The sequence below is a fragment of the Podarcis melisellensis genome (assembly GCF_964234715.1).
Source record: "Podarcis melisellensis genome assembly, chromosome: 12".
Lineage (NCBI taxonomy): Eukaryota > Metazoa > Chordata > Lepidosauria > Squamata > Lacertidae > Podarcis > Podarcis melisellensis.
In genome coordinates, this window is record NC_138544.1 from 38,328,977 (window position 1) to 38,351,063 (window position 22,087).

Consider the following 22,087-nt stretch of genomic DNA (forward strand, 5'->3'; position numbering starts at 1 on the left):
GAATGGAAGAGTTTTTGTAAAATATGCAGGGACTTATGATATGTAAAATGAACCATGGAAAGAGAAGAAGGGAAGTCATTGATATCTTAAGGATGTAAAAAGGAGTATTTCAAATTGTAAAACAGAAAATTTAATAAAAATTGTACACACACATATACCCCTGGCATCAACCTTAAGTGGCCTCAGAGAAAAATTATGGAACCCAGTAAACATCCATGGAAAAACCTGTGTTTTTTGCTGTCAGGGCACAGGGGCTGTTGCATTCAAGGCAAGCATCAGCAGTTAGCTTTGCTGGCACTTACTACTGAGCAGGACTCCCCACCGCCTGATCATGAGAGCCTTGTTGCTGCTCCACTTGCCATTACTGCTTGCTTAGCAGCTCTCTCCTTCTGTCCTTAAGGGATAGCACAATGAATGATGGGAACCAGGCAAAGGGCACTCACTTGCCCTTTCCCCTTAGATTTCAGTGGGAATTGGACCCAGAAAGAGGGAGAGAGATAAGATGATGGCGGACGGAGAGTGGAGGGAGGCGTCCATTGAAGGCATCTGACACAAGGGCCCCCCCAAAATCTGGAGCTGGCAGCCGCTGGGATCACTAAGAAACATACATGCCATATAAAGACACACAGAATGCATTTCCATTACTAAGAGGAATTAATTACCGCTGCTAATTAGCTGCTTAGATTAGCACAGTTATTTCCATCAATGGAAGAGGGAAATAATTCTGTCCGTGCATGTATAAACACATCTATAGAAAGCTTTCCAGTGGTGGTCACGAAAAAAATCCATTACATTCACCCATTACAGCAAACACAAAAAACAGTTTTGTTATGTCTTGAGGACTAACAAGATCTATTGTGGCGTAAGGTTTCATAGAATAGCTCACTCTATTGGATACATGAAGTTTTGTCCTCAGTTGGAAAGGGTGGGTGGGGGTGGGTGGGTGTACACGCACACACATGGGGTGCAGATAAAACAACAATAACAACTGGGCCAAAAATTGTCTTGTGAACAACACGAACCATATCCAACCAGCAATTATTCTACTATTGACTTTTAATCATGTCTGTATTTTTATTGCTATACTGGGATTAGTGCAGAGATGAAAATGTATGAGCTGTTCAAAACCTTTCCCAGGAAAGTGCCTTAGAAATACGTAAGAAAGACAATAAGCATGCATATATATATATATATATATATATATATATATATATAGTAAGTGAATATATCTGTAAGTGAAGAAAATTGGGCCTTGCTCATGGTACCCATTTAGTTACATATGTATATTCATTTGCACACAAACACAAACATACATATTTTAAACACACTGTACTAATGTACAAAATAAACATAATTACAGTAGCTCTTGCACGTAATGGAATGCTTTTTGTTCCACTGTTAATTGACTAAAAGGATTTGCAAATGCTGAATGGAAAACCTTTGGCATCAATATTTAATAAAGAACTGTAATAAGATGCTAATCATTTTATAAGATTAAGTATCTAGATGGTGATAAGATGATTTAGGGCACAACTGCTGGTGCCTGGTGTGCTCTAATTAAATCCTGAACCAACGTTAAACCAAAGTTATGGACCAGGTTTAACCCAAAGGGGAAAACAGCATATAACTCTGGCTTGACCCTTTTTTCTTTATTCACGGTACCACGAGGACAGAAAGGGGGAAGGTTGAAGGACAGTCCTGGATTAACCAATTATGCTAAACAGTCTGTATGTGGCATTAGAACCCGGCACAGAAGAGAATGTTGCTGTGTACACACTTCAGCCTTTGAAGCGCTGTGGTTTGGGGTTTTCAAAAAGCACTTCTTGTAGACATTGCTTTGCAAGTGTCCATACACGAACACTCTGCAGACAGCATGAGCAGGTGTTAAATCATTGCCACCTGTACACATGAAGGACATGTCCTCTGTGACCAGCATGCATTAGTTTCTTTGCTCCTTCCCCTTTCAATAGCCACCACACTCCTCCTTTGTCCCCATGCGTTTACTGATATACCTTAAGTCCAGTAGCACAGGCTGCTAAGGCTCACTTAGTAGGGCAGACCAACTTTTCATGCCAAGTGGCCCGCAAGGGCACTTTGACACAGACCCCTCAGGGTGCGCACACTGCCTTGTTGTGCAGGGACTGGGGAGTAAGATCAAAATGTGACACCCCACCCCCCAGGCCTCACACTGCCTTCCCAAAGCCACCTAAGTGAGGCACTGGGCTTTGGGAAGCAGGTGGAAGGCTCTGGCATGGTCCTAGAGCCCTCCTAGCTCCTTCCCCAAGCTAGGAAAGTGCTAACTAGGCTTTGGGAAGAGGCTCTAGACTGTGGAACCCTGTCAGAGCCCACACGCCTCCTCCCCAAACCCCAGCACACTTACCCAGCTTTGGGAAGGCACCACGAGGGCATCAAATGTTGCCAAGGCCCACCAAAAAAGGCCTTGAGGGCTGTATGTGGCCCTCAGGCTGCACGTTGGACATACAGGTCCTGCTTTGTGGCTTTCTGGGGCATCTGATAGGCTCCCATGACAAGAGGATGCTGGATTTCTTATGAGCAACTATGTCAGCCACTCTGGTTTCCTTGATGAGAAGGTGGAACAGTAAATGACATTTGAGTAAATTCAGACATCTTGCCTATGGAAGAAAGCTGGAACCTTCTGGATGAGCAGCAGTGATGAGTAAAACAGCGTAAAGAATATTGGTTACGAGCAGGCTTTGAAATAATACCATCGCCCTCCAGTCATTGCTTGCCATAGTCCTATTCATCTAGCTTTTTTGGAATTCAGGTTCTACTTTGAACTGGGGTCACTACTTCTGAACGCATCTTAGAATTGCTAGGCGCAAACTATGGAAAATGTTTTAGAGTTGTTTAATGTTACCACAGATGCCTGTGAAGGAAGATTTATTAATTGAGTAAAATGTTGTTGCACTCAGGTTCCTTTGCGGGATTCCCGTGGGCATCTGGTTGGCCACTGTGAGAACATGATGCTGAACTAGACAGCCTTTGGCCCAATTCAACAGGGCTCTTCTTGAATTCTTAAGAAGGACCAACGTATGTCCTGTGAAAGTGGGGAGAGCAACAAGGAGGACCCTGTTCTGTGGGAGAATCTGCAGTTTTATGACAACAGACCCATTGGGAGACACTCCCTACAAATTGTTCTTGTCTCAGGGGAGCACCATGGCTAATTTGCTGCTCAGTTGACTAAAAAGATGCTTACATCAAAGACAGATTGAAGTATTGTCTTATGATAGCAGCACATTCTAAGTTTATCTGCATGTACAGTTGTTATGGAGAGTATATTACAGTGCACCTAGGCCTACTTTCACGCAGTTGGCAAGTAGGGTTGAAATTGGGGGGGGGGGTGAGAGGGTAGAAGAGAGAGAGAAGACGGGTGGGGGAGAAAGACCAAGACCAAGAAAGAGAGAAGTGGGAGCCAACTTGCAGCTCTGGCTTTGGCTTCATTCAACTCTGGCCACAGGCAGCATTCAACACATTAGCCCCCTGATAAAATACATCACGACAGAAAAAAGGTCCATCTTCTCTGCCTTATAAGCTAGGGTAAGAGAGAGAAAACGCATTTTCCCAGAAGAGGGCAGATCCATCCAAAAAAAGCATGACTTTCTCCAGAGAATCCTGGGAACTGTAGCTTATTAAGGTTGCTGGGAATTGTAGTTCTGTGAGGGTAAACTATAGTTCCTAGTATTCGGGGGGGGCGGGGAGTTATGTGCTTTAAATGTACATGTACGTGCAACTAGAGCCTTTGCAGTTCTGAGTGCTGCCTGGCATTTGTCTCTGCAACTCTTGGGCTACTATATTGGACAGGTCTGACCTCAATGATGATGCAGCACCCTTCCCTTCCCTTCCCTTCCCTTCCCTTCCTCCTGCCTGCCGCAGCATTCAGCTTGCACAATGGGGACTCACGCAGAGGAGCTAATTAAGCTCCAGGAAAAGGGTGAGGAAACCACTTGTCTGTTTTTCTCTCTTTCTCAGCAAGAGGGAGAAGCTGCAGCCCCAGATCTTTTGTGAAAGCCCCTCATGTTCTCTCATAATAATAATAATAATAATAATAATAATAATAATAATAATAATTTCTGCTTGCAGGGCATCTGGGCACATTGCTAAGCATGGTGTTTGGGAGGCTCCACCCACCCACCACGTCCGTTTGCCCAGAGGCATTTGTAAATTAGCATATGCAAATTTGTGTCATGGTTCTGTGCCCAAGTATACAGCAGTGCCCCAAAGGGAGAGGAAGAGGGTGACAGGAGAGGCAGGAGGGGGCCAGAAGGATGGGATTCAAGTCAGCTTTTCCACCAAGACTTCAGCAGGAATTGCTCCCAGTTTGAAATTGACAAGACTTTGCCTTTGGATTCAACATCATTTTGAGCCCCGTGCAAACTGCCCTCTTTGCAGACTGGGTTGTTGCATGCACCACAGCACAAATAACCCAACCTTAAAAGATTAAAGGAAGTGGGGCCGATAGCACCACGGCTCTTAGACCAGCCCTACCATGATGCAGTTAGGCAGCTGCCTCAGGCGGTAGATGCCCTGGGGGAGCGGCATCAAGGTGTTAGAGCAGGTGGCCCTCCAGATGTTGTTGGGCCCTGACTCCCATCAGCCCCAGCCAGCACAGCCAATGGTCAGGAGGGATGTTGCAGTTCAGCAACATCTGGAGGGTGAGAGCTTGCCCACCCCTATGCTAGAGGACAGGGGTGTGTGTGTGTGTGTGTGTGTGTGTGTTAGCTGGCCTGCTCTGTGCTGCCCTGAGCTAGCCTGCTGCTCTTGGTTGTGGTGAAGGACACTGCCCCATTGCCAGAGGTGAAATGAGATCCACCCGCCTGTCTCTAGTTGGCTTCTGCACATGGACTGAAGTGGGGTGCCCTCTTGTTCTTGTCAGGTTGGCCCTAGCTCTCTTCTCCACTCAGGAACCTCACAGCAAGACTACACGGCTTCTGATCATGGCTGGCCTCTGAATATTGCCTTTGGAACAGGACTGGGACTAGAAATGCAATAGAGCTGCACTTTGCATGGATCTCTGGAGAAGTCAATACATCTTTGAATAAGTGTTGCTAGAAATCGCAGGTGGGCAGAATACTGTTGCGCTCACCCCCCGTTTTCAGCCTTCCCACTTGCATCTTGTCCGCCACGAGGATCCTGGTTCTTTTGGGTCTTGAAGTGTGCCTTCCATCAACAATGGACTGCCTGCGCCTGCACTTTCTGACACTGGTTATCCCTGGGGCAGAGGGGATGTTCACCTTCTCCCTCCAATTGCACAGGTGAAGGAGCTGCTACAGTTTTATATTTTTATCCACTTTTTATTTGTAAACCACTTAGAAGCCATTTTGGCAAGTAAGCGGTATGTGCATCATCATCATCATCATCCTCATCCAGGTGAGCCAGGGTCCCTCCCGGTCCTCTGTTGCAGATGGGCCTTTTGTTGCTTCACCAGAGATGCTGGAGGTTTCCAAAGTAGCACTGGAGACAGGGGCCCCCCTTAAGATCTTCAGACTCTGTGTCACTTCATTAGAGGTTGAGATACCCAGGGTGAAGGGCAGGTAGTGAATTAAAAAGAAATAAAGAAGGAGATCATCCCACATTCTCTTTGACTAGCCAGCCATGTGCACACTGTAGAACCCATAATATCAAGTCTGCCACATGGACAACCAGGAGTCAGCATAGACCACCAGGAGTATCCTGCTGTCACTGGAAGCGGCAAGAGTGTTTCCTCAGTTTATACCACCTAGATGCCATCAGGAATATTCTGTCTCCTAATCCTGAGATAATTTTGAGTTGGAGATGAGTGATAAGAAATGCCCAGGGCAGCTCCATGGCCCCTTTACTGTCATCTCCAGTGGTCTGTCTGGGTGTGTGAATGAATCAAAGTTAAGATTATGGAGCAATGGAGGATCTAACCTGGTGCTGTCTAGATGTTTTGAACTGCAGATGACATTACTCCAAGCTACCGTAGCCAATGGCCAGGAACGATGGGAGATGTAGTCCAACATCATCTAGAAGGCCACAGGTGGTGGAAGACTGGTCTAAGGAATTCAAGCATTCAGTGGAACTAAATAGACTTAAATCAAATAGCCTGACTCTCATGTAATTTATAGATTACTGACAGTAACCTCAGACCTAGCCACATTGCCTGTAAGTAAGTCACATTGATTTCAATGGGATTTTCAATTAGTGTGTTTAAGATCTAAGTGCCCATGTCTTAAAAGCATTCGTTAATGTCCAGTGTGACCTGAGTATACATTTTACCTACAACGACAGCATAAAATCATTATGGATAATTTAGCAATGTGTGATAGTATCAGGGCATTAATTTTAAATAGCTATTTGTAATACTGTGCTTGCAACATGCCTTGCTTGAGGCAATATGCTCCTATGCACTGCAAAATTATTAATTCTCATTAAACTGTAATGTTCCTCCTTGAAGTAGAGCTAATGATCTCTTCTTCTCCTAAATTAACGTTTAGCTGCTCACAATAAGTCCAGTTAATGCTCCTATATTGCTGAGACAAATAAAATTAAACTTTCTATATATATCAGTAGAATTTATTCTACTTAACCAGTGCATAAACACTTAAGAATGTCTGAAGGTATAAAGATCCAAGATTAAAGATCCAAGCATGTGTTACTAAACACTGCAATCCCAACCACATTCTGTTGAAACAAGAGCCTGAGCAAATGACCCCGTGTGCATGTGGTTACACATGGTGTGCATGTGGCTTTTAGGTGCGTCATGTATGTGCTGCCACATGTGGAGCCAGTTGTATGAATGCTGATGCCATATTCAGAAGCAAGCCAGAACTAGAAATTTGGGGAGAAGGATGAAGCATGTATAGAGCCATATGGCAGCCTCAACACAATTCACTTCAAATATACTTATTCTCCTCCAGGGTTAAGCCTTGGGGTAGCAGGGAGAAGGAAACATCAATTTCACAGCAGAAGCATGGCACTGATTGGCCAGCACCAGTGATGTCACTAGGACACCTTCTCCAAAACCTCGAAAAAGTTTTGTACTTAAAAAAACCAAAACCCACTTTGTTAATAAAGTAGAAAAGCTATCATTGGTTTATTATGCAGCTTAGGTCCAAGCTATCTGAAAGACTGTATTCCCTCATCCGAATCTGGGTTTTGAGATCTCTGGGGGAGGCCCTTCTCTCAGTCCCACCACCCTCACAGGCACTTATTGTGAGGACCTTCTCAGTGGCTGCTCCTAGACTTCGGAACTCCCTCCCTAAAGAAGCTAGATTGGCTCTCTCTTTACTGTCTTTCTTGTTCTATAGGCCTTTGGGAATTGAATAGAATGGTGCCATGATGTTCCTATTGTAATTATTGGTATGGTTTTAATAGATTTTATATGTGTATGTATTTTTAATTCTGTCAATGTCTAATTGTATTTTAATGCCTGATGTTTCTCTGTAAGTTGCCTTGAATCCCGTCAGGGGAAACATCAGGGAATAAATAAATATAGAATAATAATAATAATAATAATAATAATAATAATAATAATAATAATAATAATAATTAATTGCCTTCTAAACCACCATCTCCATATAAATTTACATTTACATATAAGATAATTTAAAACAGTTAAAAGCAACAAATATGTTTAAAACAAAACAAAAACTCTAACAAGTGGAGACTTGTGGTAAAGACACATTTATCCAGCTGGGAAAGCCTGTTAGAACAAAAATGTATTGGTTATTTCTGAAAAGTACAGACAGTGGATGCCTGCTGCATTTTTAAAAAATATATTATTTATATATTTCAAAATAATTTATAACATTTTCCAGTTTACAATCACTTGGCTTTAGACTACCCTCACCTCCATGGTTTCCCTAATTTACCAAATAATGCTGCACATTATGGTTATTCTATGCCTTATCTTCTCCACAATATTTTCAAATTTAAATTTTACTGCTGTTTTTTACTCTAAGGCTACTTGCAATTTTTTTTTAATAATCTACAAACATTTTCCAATTCTCCTTAAATTTTGCCTCAGCTTGATTTCTAATTTTACTTGTTAAACTTGCCAATTTGGCATATTCCATTGATTTCAACTGCCAATCCTCTGGATGCCTGTTGTACCTTGACAGGAATGTGATTCCACAAAGCAGAGGCAGTCACAGGCTTCTGAGATTTTTGGAACTTGCAAGAGAAACTCTCCCACAAACCAGAGTGTTCTGGTCCTGGACTGTATAGGGATTTATAGGCTAGTACCAACTTGACCCTCATGGGACACAGGTGGCGCTGTGGGTTAAAGCCTCAGCGCCTAGGACTTGCTGATCGAAAGGTCGGCGGTTCGAATCCCTGCTGCGGGGTGCGCTCCCGCTGCTCGGTCCCAGCGCCTGCCAACCTAGCAGTTCGAAAGCACCTCCGGGTGCAAGTAGATAAATAGGGACCGCTTACCAGCGGGAAGGTAAACGGCGTTTCCGTGTGCAGCTCTGGCTCGCCAGAGCAGCGATGTCACACTGGCCATGTGACCCGGAAGTGTCTCCGGACAGCGCTGGCCCCTGGCCTCTTAAGTGAGATGGGCGCACAACCCCAGAGTCTGTCAAGACTGGCCCGTACGGGCAGGGGTACCTTTACCTTTACCTTTACCAACTTGACCTGGTTGCAGATTTGCAGCCAGTGCAAATCCTGCAAGCAGAGGGTTAAAAGCTGGTGGTAGTTTGCCCCCACAAGCAGACTAGCCTCCGCTCTCTGCACTAGCAATTCTCAGCAACTCTTAACAGTACCCAGAATTCTTAGAGGGAAAGAACGTGCTTTGAGTGTGCTCTAAAGGTATATAGTGTGTACACAGTTTAGATGATTCCAGTAGCAAACACAACACTTCATCTTGTTTGCGGTGATAGTTGCATGTGTTTAGCCAGCCACAAAGCAAATGTGCACAGGAAACTCCTTGCCAAACAGTTCAGTGAGGCACAGGGTAGAAAAAGAGGAAAGGGCAGAGGGGGAAAAGTCACGATCAGCTGCATTGTCCACTACATAGCTGTGCTCTAAGGCAGGGGAAATGTGACAAGTTTATTCTCTTCAAAGCAGATGTAAAAGCAAGAGGAGTTAGGCATAAAACCAGCCTCTAGAAACAAGTCCATTTGGGGTTCATAAAGAAGGTTACCATGTTGTAGGGGTTACAACTGAGCTTCAAAAGTGCTCACCAAATCTATTTAGGTATTAAATGCAAAGATCATACCACAGGATACTGTTATTCTGCTTTCTAGCTGTGAAAGCTATTTACAAAAGATTCTCAAAATAAAACTACACTCCAATCTAGCACAGGAACAGAAATTACAGGATCCATATATGCCCTTGTCCTTTCCAAGTGTCATATCAGTCAGCAGCTCCCCCTGAGGTCCTCCAAGGATGGAGCTGGACAGCTGAATTTCTCTCAGCCCATGATGGAGACCAGTCTTCCTTTGTTGGCTGTTGCCACCAAGCTCCCACAAAGGTCCTCAGAGGCAAGGGAGTGGGGCTGAACAGCTGGATCTCACTCAGCCCATAGTTGCCTGGTGCCATAAATGTGTGCATGGTTCAACTAGGAGAATGAAGACTTGCTAATCCATGAAGCAGCCTATTGGCTCCCTTTTACAATGAACGAATAGTTTTAGAACACAGGTAGGCTACATCCTATAAAGGCTTGCTCCTTCAGCCTGTGAATTACAGTCAACTACTTGCTGTCCTGGGATGCGGGTGGCGCTGTGGGTTAAAACACAGAGCCTAGGACTTGCCAATCAGAAGGTTGGTGGTTCGAATCCCCATGATGGGATGAGCTCCTGTTGTTCGGTCCCTGCTCCTGCCAACCTAGCAGCTCGAAAGCACATCAAAGTGCAAGTAGATAAATAGGTATCGCTCCGGCGGGAAGGTAAACAGCGTTTCCATGTGCTACTCTGGTTCACCAGAAGCAGCTTAGTCATGCTGGCCACATGACCCGGAAGCTGTATGCAGGCTCCCTCGGCCAATAAAGCGAGATGAGCGTCGCAACCCCAGAGTCGGCCACAACTGGACCTAATGGTCAGGGGTCCCTACATTTTAGGAGGAAGAGGGAGAGCTATAGGAAGGCTTAAACTGCCCCACAGATCATAAAGTTTGATTAGTTCAAATGCAATATCAAGCTATGATTTTGCCCAAAGTATGGTTCGCAAACGAGATTTCAACCACGTCTTAAATCCTGGCCTGATGGCAAATCATTATTTGTTGGAGGATGAGGTTGGTTCAGATGTTACAATGCATCATGGTTAGAACTGCATTACATCTGAAGACGCATCCCACTCTAGTCCTACTCTGGCAGAGTCTGCATGAGGTTCTCAAATTTCCTCTGATGTGGTCATGGCTTCAGTAGCTTTTAGAGTCATTCGTTTCATCCCCAGGAGGGGATGAAACACAAGCATAAAACACGACAAGTCTCCCTTCTCTCTGACTAACAACACAGCCTTTTCAAAACATGCAAGGTAGGCTTAAGGATTCAGCAAGAATGGGCAACTTTGTGATGTGGCATAATTCCTGTGATTCCTTCAGCAGCCAAACTTGGTAGCTGCTTGGAAATTACTAAGGCTATAAGTATTTCATTTCCTGACATGCTCTAGAAATAGGTAAAATTGCTTCAGCAGCTCTCAGCACCAAGGGGTTTTCAAACAAGCAAGACCAGCTGTGACATCAATTTGTCTCCAGTGGAAATAAACAAGTCTGCGGAGATAAACACACTGATTTAAATACCGAGTGAAAGTTGACAGCTAATTCTCACTCTCAGAAGATCAGGAGACAATGAAAGGAATACAAAAGAATTTATTTGGAGGCATAAAAGTTTAAATTCTCTCTCTTTCCCCCACAAACACACACATACACAGACACGCACTGCAAAATGTACTTGCGCGCCTTACGTTTCCATGCAATCATGAAACTGGAGAGTGCCAATTGACAAGCTTGTCCAATAAAAATGGGCAGTTCAATTCGCGGCCCAATTAAGCCAAAGAACTTGGATTTCGGCCAATGTAGCCCCATTGACTTGGATCAGACTGTAAATCAGAGAACATACATCTGAAATATTTATGGCCTGAAAGTCCAATAAATTTAAAGACAACAGGAAAAAAATGAATAAATCTGTGGAAACTGTGGTGTAATGACAAATACTGCACAGGCAGAGAAACAGGCTATTGACATAAATGATTTCCAGATTATTCACTCGGCTCCATTATCAATGAGATCAAGCGGGACAGGGGTTTGGCAAGCCGAACTGCTGCTCCACCTCCATTCAAGAGCATTCATATATAAACAGTGCCCAATAAACATTCAGTAGAATTTGCAAGAGTGAAGGCCTCTTCATAAGCAATTCTGCATGGGCAGGAGAAAGCATGCAGAATAAATGTGAGTGGCTTTATATATTTTGCCAGCAGTTTTCCAGAATGTTCGTCATTACACATGCTGATGCTTGTCATATTCTTTTAGTACATTTTATAACCCACTTTTCCCTCCTCATGGAACCTCTGTGGTATCTAAAGATGGAGGAAGAAATCCAATTCCATTTACATTTAAAGGCAAACCTACCTATTTGGCACTTTCCAATACGATACAAAATACAAAACTGAAATGCAGCCATCCTTTGTGATTTGCACCTCTCCTAATTTTACAGTACAGTTCTCCAGCCAAACAGTGTGTACAAAAATTACATATACGAGGACTAAGTACAGCTAAAAATACATATATTGGTGAAAATTACAAGAATGCACCATAATAGATTAAATTACTTTGCAAAAAAATGTGTGTATTAGGAGAAATTCACACTAAAATGCTGATGAATTTTCATGAAGACAAAAAAAAATGCAAACTGTTGTGGGAAACTGTGGAACTGAATTTAAGGATGGAAAAATGAGAATCTGAGAGAAATGGAAATCGACAGGTTTGCCTATCCCTACGGGTCTGCAACTTGTACTACATATGATTTTAAGCAATGGTGGTTTTATTTATATAATCGTGAAGTAAAAGTAAATAGAACCAGGAATTAATGCACACAGAATCCAAACCCAAGCATGATCATTCATAAGTAGGTTTCAGACTCTCCCAATATGTCAGCCATAGTTTTGGTTCCAACCCCGTGCACACTTACCTGGGAGTAAATCCCATTGGACTCAGTGGAACTTGCTTGTGTGCAAATATGCATGCCAGTTATATAAAACCTAATGATGTGTCTATATTACACACTGTCACAGAATAATGTACAGGCTCAACACTGTGTATGAATGTTTCCAAATTTGATCAAGAAGAAAATGGGTGAAACCAAAAGAATAAGATACTACTATAGGTTTGGAGGGGGCAGATTCCCCTAAATTCCTGGGTGCCAGACTCCCCATAATTATTAGAATCAATAAAAGTTAGAATTAATCAAGGTTTGATTAAACTGTGCCAAACACAGAAATTCCTGGGTTCAGCTTATGCTAAGAAGAGAGAGGCCTGTCTGAGTGTAAGTCATGAAGGAACAAAGCAAAGTAATGGCGCATCAAGGAAACTATCAGAAGGCAGGATTGCCAAGCAAGAGGGAGTGGGGTGCTAGTGGGAAGAAGCAAAGGCCACATTTAGGGTTTCAACTTTGAATGGTGTAGGCGGGGGGGGGGGAGGTCCTTGGAGTCATTTGGGGAAGAACTCCATGTGACATGGGGAAGACAGATGAAACTAAGAGTCACAGAGGATAGTTTTTTGCTTCCCTTAAGGGCGAAGCCAGATCCTCATAGGATGTGTGAATGTTCTGCAATCCCTTCATCTAGGTGCAGGTTGTATATGTGTGTAAATAAAGCCATATATTATAAAGACACCACAGTCTCTGCTGTGCCTAATTTCTGAAGGAAACACAAACCCTGGGTAAGCACCTGGAACCCCAAGAATTTCACACTGCTTGGCTGTGGTCCTATATACACTTTCATGGGAGAAACTAACTTCACTGACCTCACTGGGCCTTACTTCTGAGGAGTTACATATAGGTTGCAGTCCCATGCATACTTAAGTAAAACATACTGGGAGTAAGCTTCATTGAACATGGTGGGAGTTACTTCTGAAGAATCATAGGACTACAGTGTAAAAACTCAGCTTTCAAAACCTCCCATCTCTCGGTTTTTGTAGTGACTAATGAGCTTTGAGCCTTCAGCAGCTCTGAAAGAAGCAAACAAATATTCAGCATTTGCAATAGAAGACACACAGGTCTGTTATTAAGAGAATAATTTCTGGACCAGTATTACTCAGTGGATAAGAAATTATTCTCTAGGGAATGATTCCACTGGTGTGTAAAAAAAGCAGCACAGAAGAGTTAAAGCACATTGCTACATAGAAATCACACTAGACTTTTGTGTGAAACCAGACAGGCAGCAGACACACTTCTCTCACTCAGAGCCACTTCCTGGAGACAGCCATCTTGCCTGTAATGTAACTGGCATTATCCATAAAAGCAACAGTATGGCTTCTGTCAGTCATTCATTCCCCAGAGGATCGTGCCATGTTCTACAATGTTCCAAAAAAAGATAATTTCATGCAGAATAAATTTTAAAAGTAAAACACACACACACATACACACCCAAATTCTCAACCCAAACCCTTCTGAAGCTGTTTTAGAGGTAATTGAAGACAGATTTCTGCTATGCAAATACTCTTTTGATGCAAAACAATGACCATAATCTGTTAGAGAGAAGGAAAAAGGTTGTCACAGCAACATCCAGTGTCTTTTTGTGGGGGTGAGAGAAGAGCCCAGTTCTGTGACAGAATGTAATTCACAGGACTTGGGTTTTTTTGGCCACTGCATGTAAATTTGAATATGAGGATATGCATTTATGTGTTTCTTTCCAAATGCTACACGGAAAGAGACCCTGCAAAATATTTCTTTTTGGGGGGGCAGAACCTCAGTTTGCTATGTATTTCTTTTAAAAAAATTATTGGGGGGGCAGCAGCCTGTCCCTGCCCCCCCCCGGCCAGGCCCATGCCTGCTGTCAGACAAGGGGCTGGAAAAGATTTTCCTACCACCACTGGGCGGTGGGGCAGGCTTTCTCTCCCTGGCATAGGAGAGACTCCATAAGGGCTTATGGAGTCTTCCCGCTCATTGTGGGGGCGCCAGGTAGCGAAAAACCTCAGGTTGCCCCTGCTAACATCAATTTGTACATTCACCGCACCAGGATTGATATCTGAAGTTGACAAATATACCGCAAGGGTAGCAGAATTTCATAATTCCTTTGGTTATTTTCTGTGTCCTAAATAATATTTACTTCCTCTCTTTCAGTAGAACAAAGCTCAGATCCACCCTCACATGACATGAGCAGGGCCCTTCTTAGAGCACATAGCTTGTACAGTGGTACCTCAGGTTACATACACTTCAGGTTACATAGGCTTCAGGTTCTGCTAACCCAGAAATAGTACCTCGGGTTAAGAACTTTACCCCAGGATGAGAACAGAAATCGCTTGGTGGCAGTGGGAGGCCCCATTAGCTAAAGTGGTACCTCGGGTTAAGAACAGTTTCAGGTTAAGAATGGACCTCTGGAACAAATTAAGTACTTAACCCGAGGTACCACTGTATGCAAGAAGTCCCAGGTTCAGTCCCCAGCATCTCTACACTGGTTCAGAAGAGACACTTGTCTAAAATCTGGCAGGGCAGCCACTGCCAGTCAGCGTACTGTATACAATACTGAGCTAGGCTGGACCAATGGTCTGACTTGCCATAAGGCAGCATCTTATATTCCATAACACAACAGCAAATTGCAGACATCTCTGCCATAAAGGAGCCCTGGAATAATCCATTTGTACTACGGAAGGGAAAGTAACATACTCTCTGCCTGTCTCAAATGGACTGCAGAAGCTGCAGCTGTCCCAATAAATCTCACATTATGATCTGCCTATTTCATAAACGATGGCCATGTCCTCATCTCATCTAAATGAAGAGGTCAGAAACCCCTTTTTATTCAACTGTAAAACATTAACCTAAAGGGGAATGCATTTCACGGGCATAAGAGTTAATTATCCTGCACAGTCTGGAGAGCAAGCTGCAGTTCATATTAGTGTAACGGATCCATGTAAATCAACACACAGTTCACGTAAGAAACACCCCAAAATACATTAAATAATCATTCACATCGCCATAGCCTTCTGCCTGAACTGCTTGGCATGGGATCAGGCCAAAGAGATTGGAGGAACAGACAGATGAACAACACAGAGCGGAACAGATGCACTACATTGATAAAAAAAAGATGCCCAATTAACAGACACCACCTTTGAGAGTCTCAGCAATCCGCACCTCACACAGAGAGGAATTCTGCATGGGAGACTCCAGCTTAGGGCTTCTCTTCATATGATGCCTCTCCAAAATCTAAGCCAGAGCATCTTTTAGAAGCACTGTAAAGCTTACCTGTATGGGTTGCCTTTGGGGAAACAGGTTAAGCTGGCAGAGAAGTAGGGATTCCAATGCATTTGAAGTGTTATCTGGGATGGGCCAGAAACCTGTTAAAATTTATTTATTTCTTGCTTCCCTATGACTGACCTTTTTTGTTAAAAAAAAGCTGCAGTCCAGTCCATAGTAAGAGCAAGCCCCATGCAACTCAGTTGAATATATTTGACTAAACAGGTATAAGGCAGTGCTGGAGACTGTTCATAGGGAAGCTGCAGAAAGAATGTAGCTGGTCAAGGGAGCAGTGGAATCATAGAATTGTGGGGTTTGGAGGGAACCTGAGAATCATCTAGTCAAAGTCCCCGCAATGCAGGAAAATGCAGCTGTCCCAGATGGGGATCGAATGCACAACCTTACTTGTATGGGTTGCCTTTGGGGAAACAGGTTAATGCACTACGCTCCAACCAACTGAGCTGACTCAAAAAGATTGAAAACCTCCAGTATAGTCCGCTCTCTAAGGGTGAATCCTCTGCAGCCAAAATAGCAATTCCCACCCACATGAGAGACATACCAGCAGGCTTTGGGGGATCCTCAAGGTTTGCAGGAGTACCAAAATATTTTGGGGGTGACTCTAAGGCAGGAATGTCCAAAGTCCGTTTCGGGGGTCTAATTGACCAGTTGGTTTAATCCGGCCCCTGTGGCAGTTTATTTCCTGGGGTAAAATCATAAAAAAGCTCAACAACTTCAGTCCTTCAAAGGTCAACAACTTTGGTTGGCCCTCCAGTTGGCCCTCACGGCCCTTCACTTCATCAAATCTGGCCTTCTTTGAAGAAAGTTTGGGCACCACTGCTCTAAGGCAATGATGTGGGGGAACCCAAGGCAGAACAATGAAGGCCAAGCATACTCTGTAACCACAAAATGCTGACTGAGTGGGGTGGAACAGAAAGCCAGAGGGGAAGGGTAATGGAATGGAGTCATCTAGGAAAGGGCTGACTAATATGATGAGCAGGAGGAGGCCACATTGCAACATATAGTTGCAGGCTCCACTTGTATATATCAGTGGAATATATAAAACAAAACCCCAAAAAGAACAGGTAGGTAAGAACAAAGAGAAGGATGGTATAGGATAAGATTCACTTTTTCCGCAGGGGAGCCCTAGGACTTAAGGGGTTGGGCAAGGTCAACTCAACCAATACCAGCCTGGGAGGCTGGCAAACCAGAGGTATATTTTAACACTTGAGCAGCAGATTCTCAGGACTGTTCTGCCACCTGTGTAAGTTCCTTATACCTTGGAGGGATTTTGATCAAATACTAGAGGGCAATGTTACTTTGGAAGAAGAGAAATGCTGGGGCTGAAGCCTATATGGAAACAATATATTCTGAACTAAGCCCTGTGGCTTTTAACTTCTGGTGTGTGGGACAAAGCTGCATTGTTCCTATTTGTAAAGTGTATTCAACCCATGAGGGAACAATCCCTGCCCCAAGGAGTTTGCAATCTCCCAGCAGTAAACAAAAAGCACCTTACACATGTTCAGAGGCACTTCCCAGCCAGTTTGCAGGTACTGAGAAGAAATGTCCTGGTATATCCCAAAATGGAATTTTAGGCTTGATAGAAAAATACACCAAGGAGTCACAGTTTTTCAGAACTAAGCTAAGGTTGCTACTCTCCACCTCAGGATGTTTGCTGTCCTTTTATCAGTCTCATGCCAGGCAAACATTCAGCAGGTGCAGTTTCCCGTTGCCAAAACTTCAAGCTCCTGTTGAATTGCTACTTTCACATAGCAGTTAGTGAGCAATGTTGGCAAGGGAGACATTCCGAAATGAAAGCCACATCTGCATTCTCTAGAGACCTAGACTCAACCAGGGACTCAACTTCCCAGAAAGATCCAGGTGATCTATGGCACTGGATCAAGGTCAGAGTCTGCTGCCTGCAGACTAATATAGAACGAGTGGAAGGGATCATAGAAAGCCAGAATAAATAATCCGGGATATGCAATGGCGTCCTTCTGACCAGGAATAATTTACTTAACAAGGACTGGCTAATTGTTCTGAGCAGACCAGGATAACGGCATAGTGCAAAAAGTGTGCATGCACCACTGATTCCCTGTATTGTATTGTATTCTGTTCCTTTCTTAATTATCTCTAACATTCTGTTTGTCTTCCTGGCAAGCTCCCTTGACTGCTGGCCAGGTTAGCTAGAGGGCAAGTCCCTTGCTCTGACAGCATGCCACCCAGGGAGAGCCTGTGCCCTCAACAAACAGGGCAGTGCAACAACATCCCAAGACAATCAGCATCTCAGGTCCCTTTAGATTATCAGCCTAGGCAGACAGACAAGCACTGTCTCTACTATAGCTTATCTCCTAATAATAATAATAATAATAATAATAATAATAATAACAACAACAACTTATACTGTATCTGTCTACTGCTGGGCAGGGAGCGTAAATGGGTTTACATGTGGAGTTCTACTGCAGATGTTAGCTAGATTCATGTTTTCATTCATTATATCATTATTTCAGTATATTGTTATCTGCATTTTATAATGCATGGGTACTTTGAGCAGAGACTCAATTAATAAAATGAAAATGAAAATCAGAATAATTTAGGCCAAATATATTAGAGAGGGAAGTTATTGCATTTTTCTCAAAATTTTCAGGATGCAGATATGCTATATTACACCACATTGTGCTCACAGAAAGGGGCTGCTGGAATCAAGCAGCAGTCTGACAGGGAGGGAGCGCAGAAGCAAGAGAGGGGGCCAGAGGGTGAGAAGGGGCTTGTCTCAGGCTGGTATGCTCTCCCTGTTGAATGCAGCTAGGGTGGTCAACTGTGCTGATTAACTCTGCAGAGTTAGCAGACTGGCTTGGAAGATGGCTGTAATCTGAGTATTTGCTGTATGAGCACTCTCTAGTCCTAAAGCAATCACAATGATGACTGGTGTGTTATAGGAAATATATGCTTGGGTAGTAAAGAGTTCCTAATTCTTGCTCTAATTTGGAGGTGCACAGGAGCCATGCTTGCTCTCTGATCTCCACAGGAGAGAGAAACAACACACACACCTTTTTTCCAGCCGAGCACCTTTTCTGCCCACCTGCATTTTCCCAGCACTTGCTAGACTTTTTGTTTTGCCAATAAGATTTTACACCAGCCTTGCATTATGGAGAAATGCCGGCCGCTCTGCTTGTAACATGTCAAAGGCCTGTTTTAAAATAAAGACGAAGAGAAAAAGACACCACCCTTTTTCATATGAAGCAATTCATTAAGACTTTTTTTAATGCAAAGATGCAAGAAAGGTTCTGTACGACCTTTTCCTGATCCTGTGCACCACCTGATTTAGAAATGACTGGTCACCTTGCCTCAACAGCCCCGTTCATGCCTTATGGCTGAAGAGATTCGCAAAACATGTAGAGGAGGTGATGCTGCATGTGCTAGCCTTGCCCTAAACATTCCTGCACATCAGGGGTGTAGGAAAGGGGGTGCAGTCCGCCCCGGGTGCCACCCTGATGGGGTGTGTGACAAAATGGCGGGCGGCACTTGCTGCGGGGCCTGCAGCGTGCAAGAGCCACGTGTTTCGGCGCCCGCAGGCTCCGCACTGTCTACCTGCTGCCTCCCCCCAACCTGTAGGGCAGCTGAGGCCCCATGGCACGCTCCATCCCTATGGGTGCTGCGCACCCCATCCCTATGGGCGCCGCATGCCACAGCCCATGCCTTCCCTATGGGGGCCGCGCACCCCATGCAGCAGGGCGCGTGACGCCCATAGCAATGGGGCGTGCAGCACCCATAGGGAAGGCACAGGCTGTGCCGCCCTATGGGCAGTTCGCCCCGCCCCTGGGCACGCCACCTCAGGTGCCCAAGAGGCTTCCTCTGCCACTGCTGCACATACCCAGTGGACAGATGTGACAACTTGGCTCAAGGGACACAAGGAGCTCTTCCTGAGGCACAGTATCATGCTGCAGTTTGAGAATGATTATCTGTTTGTGGGGCTGACCACAGCTCAGTGGTACGGAATGTGCTTTACATGCAGAAGCTCCTGGGTTCGATTCTTGGCTTCTCCATTTAAATAGCAACTGCAGAGAAGGGCAACCAAGACGATCAAGGAGTCTGGAAACCAAGGCCTTATGAGGAATGCTAGAGAGGGAGTTGGGTATGTTTAGTCTGGACAAGAGAAGACTGAGAGGAGATGGGACAGTCAACTTCAAATATCTCAAGGGTTGTCACATCAATGGAAGATGGAGCAAGCTTGTTTTCTCCTGCTCCGGAGAGTAGTACTCAAACCAATGGATTCAAGTTACAAGGAGAGTCCGACTAATCAGGAAGAACTTTCTGAAAGTAAGAACTGTTCAACAGTGGAACGGACTTCCTCGGGAGGTTGTGGTTTCATTGGAGGTTTTAAAGCAGAGGTTGGATGGCCATCTCTTATGGATGCTTTAATTGAGATTCCTGCATTACCGGGAATTGGAACGGATAATCCTCAGGGTGTCTTCAAACTTTACAATTTTATGATTCTATGATTCTAAGCAATGAGGAAAACCTCTTGCTGGAGAGCTGCTACCAATCGGAGATGGAAACACTAGGCTACATGGATCTGATCCATGGGTAGGCAAACTAAGGCCCGGGGGCCTGATCCGGCCCAATCGCCTTCTAAATCCAGCCCACGGATGGTCCGGGAATCAGCATGCTTTTACATGAGTAGAATGTGTCCTTTTATTTAAAATGCATCTCTGGGTTATTTGTGGGGCCTGCCTGGTGTTTTTACATGAGTAGAATGTGTGCTTTTATTTAAAATGCATCTCTGGCTTATTTGTGGGGCATAGGAATTCATTCATTTCCCCCCAAAAAAATACAGTCCGGCCCCCCACAAGGTCTGAGGGACAGTGGACGGGCCCCCTGCTGAAAAAAAGTTTGCTGACCCATGATCTGAATGAGGCTTCCTACACAAAGTGTTATGGGACACAGGGCATGGCTTGAAAATAAAGGAGGCTGTCACCTTACTGAGCCTAAGCAGGTCTAGGTCTGGTCTACACCAGCATTGATTGGAGGGGACTTCTCAGGGGGCCACATGTATGCTGTCTTGGGATCCTATGATGGAAGAAAAGTAGGGTACAAATGTAAGAAAATAAAGAAGCAACAAGACTGATAATTTTGCTATGTACAGCCTTTTAGGTTTGGTTTTAATTTTAAGATGAAATGTCTATTTCTCCTGATTCTTTTTTAAACAATCTGCACGCACAAAGGCAAAGCTATGCACTGTTGTCTAGTGGAGTCTGTAAACAGAGAGAATGAAACAATAGCTGTCCAAAGTGAGAACTTCCCCTATTCATGTTAATAGACTGTTAATTATGACCACTTAAATGCCCACAATGTTAACTATTTGACTGCTGACTCTCCTGCCAGAAACTGCCTGAATATAAGGACAATGTGGCTCATTAAACATTCCCATTATCTATAGATTATTTTAGCAGTACTGGTGTTTATTAATGTCCTTAATTAAAGATCAGTATAAAATCACCAAGTGCTGAATGTCATGTGGTTTGTGGTATGTGGCAGGGCAGTGAAAGATTTTGTGGATTTACTAATAGATTCCCCCCCCCCCAGCAGTGGTGGAGGCAATAAAATTTAATTGCCTAATAAATATTATGTTTCTTACAGTGATATTTGGTATTAAATGGTAAGAGCCAACCTGGGATGAATAAAACAAACACAGAAAAGGGGGGAAATGCAGAATCTGCCCAGAGTTAAACTATAAAATACTTTCCCACATTTTCAGTCAGAAGGGATGTGTGATGGGCATGAATCCTAAAATGATGGAGTACTTCCCGCCATGTGCTTTCGTTGGGTGGTGCTCAATGCTAGTCCTTACTCAGAGTAGACCTATTGAAGTTAATGGGCATTACTATGAGGCTCATTAAGTTCAGTGGATAGCCTCTGAATACAACCCTTTGAGCTGGGTTAAGACGTAAGTGATATTTGAAATCCACCACTGTCAAATTCACAGTGTGTCCATTTCACTTTAGTCATTGGTTATGGAAATTGATGCTCCAAATGAAATCTAATTGTCATATACACAAGGTCTCTTTATAACAATTAATCTGGGGGAAATGGCAGTCCTGCGGTTTCATACGCAGAATTGCTAAAGCAGATTATTATCCTCTCCTCTCTGCACCCTTATGCATGTACTGTAAGGATTGTGGGGGACATATTAACCACCCTGGTTGTGTCAGGATGACAGGCTGTTCAAGGATTAATTAACCTGTACAACATGATCTTAAGCATGCAAAAAATCTATTCTTTTTCAAAGCCATATTTTCAGTCTCTTCACCCAGAGTTGTCTCTTGGAAACAGCCCAATGGCACAGCATGGCTTACTAGGAAGGTACAGGCAATGTTTAGCAGGTTATGCACCTATTTATTTATTTATTTACTTATTGTAAGAAAACCGATCACTTATAAGCAGCAGCCAGGAAGATTAAAGCAGCAGTGAGAGCAGCTTCGAGTGCTGAGGTAGAACTGATTCACAGGTATTTTAAAAACTATAACTCAAACCACATTTCTGATGAAAAGGCATCCAAACCTCTTAAAGACCTAATCCCCCCACGAGCAATTTAGACTCTGAGCAATTTAGACTCGCCGCTGCTGCTTGCTGCCGAAATATAAACACATGTTGTCCTTTGAATGCAGCCACTCTCTCTAGGATGATAATAAATGTCCATAGATGGATGGTACCTATTCGATA

The 22,087-nt window shown here is 43.9% G+C and overlaps 1 long non-coding RNA gene across 2 annotated transcripts in view; it reads right to left on the reverse strand.

The window, feature by feature from the left end:
* Positions 1-1,261: 1,261 nt before the first annotated feature.
* The window catches only part of LOC309353379, a 30,234-nt gene continuing 9,408 nt past the window's right edge, over positions 1,262-22,087 (reverse strand). Inside the window, exons 5-7 of one of the 2 annotated variants that reach the window (XR_014161759.1) lie at positions 20,343-20,434; positions 15,377-15,468; positions 1,262-2,887 (exon numbers count right to left, since the gene is read on the reverse strand). This is a non-coding gene — a long non-coding RNA (uncharacterized lncRNA). Of the gene's footprint in view, positions 2,888-11,984; positions 13,144-15,376; positions 15,469-20,342; positions 20,435-22,087 lie in introns of those variants that run through there. The other variant, XR_014161760.1, reaches the window with a different exon arrangement.